Source organism: Scardinius erythrophthalmus (genome assembly GCF_964197995.2).
Source record: "Scardinius erythrophthalmus genome assembly, chromosome: 15".
In the NCBI taxonomy this organism is placed as follows: domain Eukaryota; kingdom Metazoa; phylum Chordata; class Actinopteri; order Cypriniformes; family Leuciscidae; genus Scardinius; species Scardinius erythrophthalmus.
In genome coordinates this window covers 28636006-28642005 of record NC_138235.1, presented here as the reverse complement: position 1 = coordinate 28642005, position 6000 = coordinate 28636006, and the positions used below count along the sequence as shown (strand labels likewise).

General features: G+C 37.2%; 1 protein-coding gene across 1 annotated transcript in view; it reads left to right on the top strand.

Annotated features, from left to right (window-relative positions):
• Nucleotides 1-329: 329 nt before the first annotated feature.
• casz1 (castor zinc finger 1) overlaps nt 330-6000 on the top strand; it is a 180774-nt gene continuing 175103 nt past the window's right edge. Inside the window, exons 1-2 of the mRNA XM_081386277.1 lie at nt 330-486; nt 2521-2581. The gene's annotated coding sequence lies outside the window, so the exon portion shown is untranslated. The remainder of the gene's footprint in view (nt 487-2520; nt 2582-6000) is intronic.

The following is a 6000-nucleotide window of genomic DNA, read 5'->3' as shown; positions in this document are numbered from 1 at the left end:
GGTTCATAATGGTAATTAAACAGCAGAGGACAATTTTTTTTTCATAGATTGTAATAAAACAAGTGTCATCAGGATTGTGAATTCAGAAGGTGACCACAAGACACCCCAACAATGTCATATGAATGAACTGAATAAAAGGTCCCATATCATTCAGTGCAGTGCACAGCTCAGATCAATACCACGGTGCAATTAACCTGACAGGCGCGGTGGAATCCATTCCGTGTTTTCCACCTCACTTACTGTGCTAACTGAGATATTCAATTAAAGATTCCTCTTCCCTCTCTGAAGCGGCTCTCCAGGGCAGATCTTCCGAGCGACCCGCCCTATGTTAGAAATAGGAAAATCCAATAATAACAACACAAGAAAAAAAAAAAATATGAAAAAATGAGGCAACTTTGATCACGCATGCTCCCTTGTCATCCACCTTATACACAACATTTCTTCTAAGTTGGAAAGTCGCGGAAAAGCCAGGAAGTTACGTTACAGGTAAGAAGACTTTTGTTTTTGGATGAGCTACACCTCACTAGTCAAATGTAATAATTAGTTTATGACTCCAGTGAGTTTGATATGATCTGGTATTTGTGATAGAATAGATCGATTGTGTAATTCAGTTATTGCGTTTATTAAGCTTCTGTTTTGAATAGAACGCGTCACTTAGTGCAGAACGTGAGAACTGAAACTCTGCGCACCTACAATCACACACTACATGCGGGACAGTCGCGGACCGGTTCTGGGAAACCGCGCGCTTTTATCTATACGTTAGTCTAAAAGTAGTTACCAACTTTTTGATCGCCTCCGATAACCCGTGACTTGCCTGTCCTTACCTGTCCGCTCGATCTACAGTTATTAAAACAATGAGATATGTAGCCTATCTCTCGTGTCTCTGACACATAGCCTACTGTAATATAAAGATGTGTAGCCTACAGTACAAGTCGTGCTTTTTTTCTTCTTCTTTGATGCCGTTCTAGGTAATGTAAATATATAAGACGAAAGAGAGTTTGACATTGGAGGTTTTATGAAAGCTTTAAATACCCACAACGTGATCGGGCATCTAACAGGTGTAAGCTACGCGAGTGCAAAGTGAAAGCATGGTGAATCAAGTATGTAACTTGTGTTTTTGTGTATATATAGGATTTCTGTCTGTAATTTAGTATTTTTTCGTGACACCTGACTTTTTTGTGATATTTTTGGGTTATGTAAATCTACAATAAAGTGATAAATAATGCCAGTATTTTATGACAGGGTTTATAGTCCATTTAGTTTTGTTGATAGTACTGTACAAACTGTTGTTATGTTTACCTCCATAAACGAACCCAACTTTTTAATTTAGCGCACTCTAACTTGTAGCTAGTTGGTGAAACTTTTGATTAATCTGTTAAGAAACAGAAATTGACTTAAATAATTAAGTAAAAAAAAAAATTATTATGCAGACTACCCAACTTTTTGTTTTGGTTTCCTTTGGAGGGGTTCAGATCTTAATTGATTGCATTTGCATCACGAAACAACACGTTTGAAAGCTTGTCATATCATCACTGTATATTTACAGTGAAATCTAGTCACCACTGCTGCCAATTCTTTTCGTAAATTTCATATATATATATTGGCACAGTAGTATAATGCTCTCAGTGCCATGCTCTCAATCATAAATGAATTGTTAGATATTAGTTTTATTCTGAGCAATAGCATATGTTCCATTGCATCTTATGAAGTCAATAGGTCAATAGAGGACAGCAGTAAGGTAGAAGGTTACTTGCTTTCTGTTTCAACTGTTTAGTCAGTTTGTCTTTGACAAAATGAACTTATTATAACACTACACTGTTCATGTTACACGTATTGCTTTAATTACTAGCAATAAAAATAGATATGTACACTAAAAAATGATTGCTGTGATTATCACAACTTAAAATTCAACATTAGAATAAGAAATAATGTGTTGTTTCAACTTAAAAAGGTACGTAGTTAACTTAAGCTCACTTAAGTTAAATATTTAAGTAATCTCAACAAATTTTAAGTTGTTATAACTAATTGCAGCAACATTTTTTACAGTGATCTCCACAAAATAATTGTGCATTAAGTACATAATTGGGATTACTCAGCTTTTTAAATACACGGTTTCATGAAGACTAATGTAATGTGCGATCATTATTATACAATATTTCAAATCAATTTCATAACATTTCCTCCTTTTGCCACCCTTTCTTTTGGATTAATGACTAATAAAAAGTATTTACTACAGCTTGTATTTTCTAACTATTTTAGTGGGATTAGTTTGCGAGGTGTATTTCCTTTCATTATGTGTGTTTGTGTTGTGTCTGAAAGCAATAGCACGTAAAAAGATCACTGCCACTTTAAACCCCAGAGTTCGCGTATTCTCGCTGGATCTTTCTGCTTTGCTAATTATTGTGTTGTTTTCTGAGCAAATATGTCATATCCATGGCGACCAGGCAGGTTTATTGTCTTTCTCATGCAATGGTTCACATAAGTAATTAATTACTCTCTTTTCTCTCTCCCTGTCTCCAGTAAGCCAATCAGTTGAGGGGAAACATCTCGTGTTTAAAATGCCTGTGATATCCAAGAGAAGGTAAACAGAAACCTTGATGTTTAGAATGTAAGTGTTTGTGTGCCCTAAGCGTTTTGTGTGTGTGATGTGTGACCACTGTCTGTGCTGTGCGTCTGCAAATCATACATTATGGTTTTGATCGTTATGCAAAATTATACATATTTAATAAGTAATTATGTGTGAGGACAGCCTTTTTGTGTGTCAAATGACAAGCCTTTGTGTCTAATCAATAGAATAATGAATGAATTCAGCATATTATAAAAAGCCTTAAAAGTCAAATTATTAATGCTTTTTGAAATCCATTAATTCCATTCGAAAGCTTCACAGGTTGCTTGTAATTGGTTATTAATGTGGCCGTTATTAGGGACAAGCTTTGTTTGGGGCCCCGTCCCACAGTGTTGATCTGTAACATGTCTGTGGAATGTGGTGGCACGTGGCTCGTGCCCGGAGACGCACTTCCATCTGGACAGCCATCCAGCTCGAACGGTCAGAGCAGTTTTACAGGTGTTGATCAGTCTCAGCGTCCATCTGCCTTGAATATTCCCTTCCTTACCTCTCCATCTCTGCTATTCGTACTTTAAGATGTTGTGTGCTGAAGTGCTGAAAGTTGATAAATGGTGCTTTCTATAGTAAAGTAGTGGTGAAAACCTTTTCATATCATTTTTGAGATGTTCCTTTAACTTGCTTCAGTCAAAATCAAGCAGGTTTCGCTGATTTACTGCAAGTGTCAAGGAGCCGGTGCTACCTAAGACCTGCTTTCTTTGTGTCTCTGACCTTGGCTTTGAACCCGCATAACCCTTGTGTTCAAATGTACATTCATGATTCTGCGCTATGCTTGACAGCTCACGAGATGTAATGCAATTGCTTTTTTTACACCACCACTTTGTAAATTGCTCGCTGTAATGATTTGGTATCTGTATTCACACTATTGTGAACCCTTGTAAAATCTTCCGTTCTCAACACGCAGGCATGCATAGGCCACATGTTTGTTTAATAGTCATTATTATTTTTGTTTTAGTGCACTGGAAATGTCCTCTTTGCATGTTTGATCAACCAGTGGGGAAATCTAATATAATTGAGGTTCAAGGTGAATTGCATCCTGAGCATTTCCCCTTGACAGAAAGAGCATGCATATACTTGAGCAAAAATAAACAAATCACACTGACATCAGTAATATAGGCTTGATTTTGAAGGCATGGAATAAGTATCGATTTAAGCCTTCACTTCATAGATGAAAATGGCCTTTTTGGTAATTTGTCCTGGGTCCTTTCAATGCTGGAGGAGGCGAGCAAGAGAAACGGTTGGGGGGTGGGGGGTGAGTAAGTGAGAGAGAGAGAGAGAGAGAGAGAGAGAGAGAGAGAGAGAGAGAGAGAGCTAACAAGACAGAGAAAGGGACATACTGCCCCTTTCCGAGCTCATTATCATTCTTAATAAGTCTTAAGGAAAGAAGGAGCAGTGAGTGTAAATGCAAGGTAATCCTAACACTGGCCAAGGTTACTGGGGACAAAGGCACATGCACACCCCTCCCTGCTGGTTGCACTGGGACACAGAATGAGCCGAACCCCCAGCAGCAGTTACAGAACCCTGCTAGAAGTGCATGAACTGATGCTTTCTACGCTGTAAAAATGTTTTGTCTGCTAACTTGAGCTTTAGGTGTTAACCATGTTAACTGGTTATAAAAAATGTATTATAATATCATTTATTTATATTTTATGATATATATTTTATGATGTTATATTATTATACACTAAAAATGAATGATCAATAAGATTACATATTTTTACATTGTTTTAACTCATCAAAATAAGTTAAGCAATTTTCAACTTTTTATATAAGTTATACAAATTCAACTCATATTTTAAGTCAGATTAATGCGATTTTAAGTAAATGACTTAAACATCCAAGTTGATTGTACTTAAAAATTTAAGGCAGCAGCTTTTTTTTAGAATTATATTATATTGATGTAACTGTGATGTTAACGTATGTGCAACAGAAATTTTTTGACAAATTTGTTTTTAATTTAAATTGAATTAAATTATCTTTAATTATATTGTAATCAGGGTCAGAACTAAATGGGGGTCAAAAATATATAGAGAAAGTGACATCTATCTATCTATCTATCTATCTATCTATCTATCTATCTATCTATCTATCTATCTATCTATCTATCTATCTATCTATCTATCTATCTATCTATCTAATTAATTGATTAAATTAAGGCATTTTATCATAAATTATGGCACTTACAGAGTTTTATTTGGTTAAAAATGGGCTTCATAAATGTAAACAAACCCCAAAATATTTATATTATTTATGTAAATATTGCAACTTTATAAATAAGGTATTTTCTGACGCTGATATATGAGTTATTAATTATTGAAAAATCAATGAAATCATTCCAAATCTCAAATGCGCACCTTTTGATTAAATGTTATTCAGATCATGTTGAATTAATGTTTTATTTCGCATAAGAGCAGTTTGTTAATGCTGCACTCCGCGGTATTAAACCAGCACTTATGTTTGCAGTGTGTACTTGTTTGCTGTCAGGTATTTATTACAGTTCTGAGAGGATTAAATGATTGCATGGACAAAGCTGTGTTTAGCTTACTGGCGAGTTTAGTGCATCATCTGGCTGTCTTGTTTTGAATGCCCCTAGTTTGGAGGTCTCCCTGATCTATTTGTAGGCCTATTTCATGCCCTCAGAATATTATACACATCATGCAGTGCATAAATATCACAATGAATAGCAGTATAAAAGCAGGTCTTGATTGACTGCGACGCTCAGTGTGAATATGCATGGGCTAAATGAACAGACACAACACAGTCAGATCTGTTAAGCAGAGCTGCTGGCCTTTGTCTGTTTCTTCAGCTTCCCTCTGTCACTTAAAGATGATTTACCCCCAAACAGATGTTTTGAGTCTCACCGTTTGTTCTATTTCCTGCCCTTTCAAAGGTTATGAGTGAAATGCAAAGCCTCGGCCCGTAATTGCCCGTGTTTGTGCCACTGTTATTTTCTGGCTCAGAGATGGAAAATGTTGAGAGAGCGGAGCGCTGAACCTCTGGGAGCGCCTCGGCTTTGCACTGGTTGGCGATACAGCGTCGGTCCAGTCCTGTCGCAGCTTCGTTCCTGTTGCAGCGCTCCCTGTAGTCTCAACCCCTCCCTGTTCCTGGTTAGGGTTTGTATGGCAACCTGCTCTCATCGCCCCCTGGGGCATCCTGGGAGGCAGAGAGCCATCGCCATGGTGATCAGAGCACAGAACCTCCGCAAAGCAGTCCATTGTGACTGGCGCGCGTTGAGGTGAGAGGAACAAAATGTCACAGCAACAGGTTTTTTTTCTTTTTGTTGTTTTTGCCTTTAATGCCCATAGGGGTTTGTTTAGCCTTTGATTCATCTGTGCTGGCGTCTGCTAAACGAGTTGTTTGTGATATCTGTTAATTGC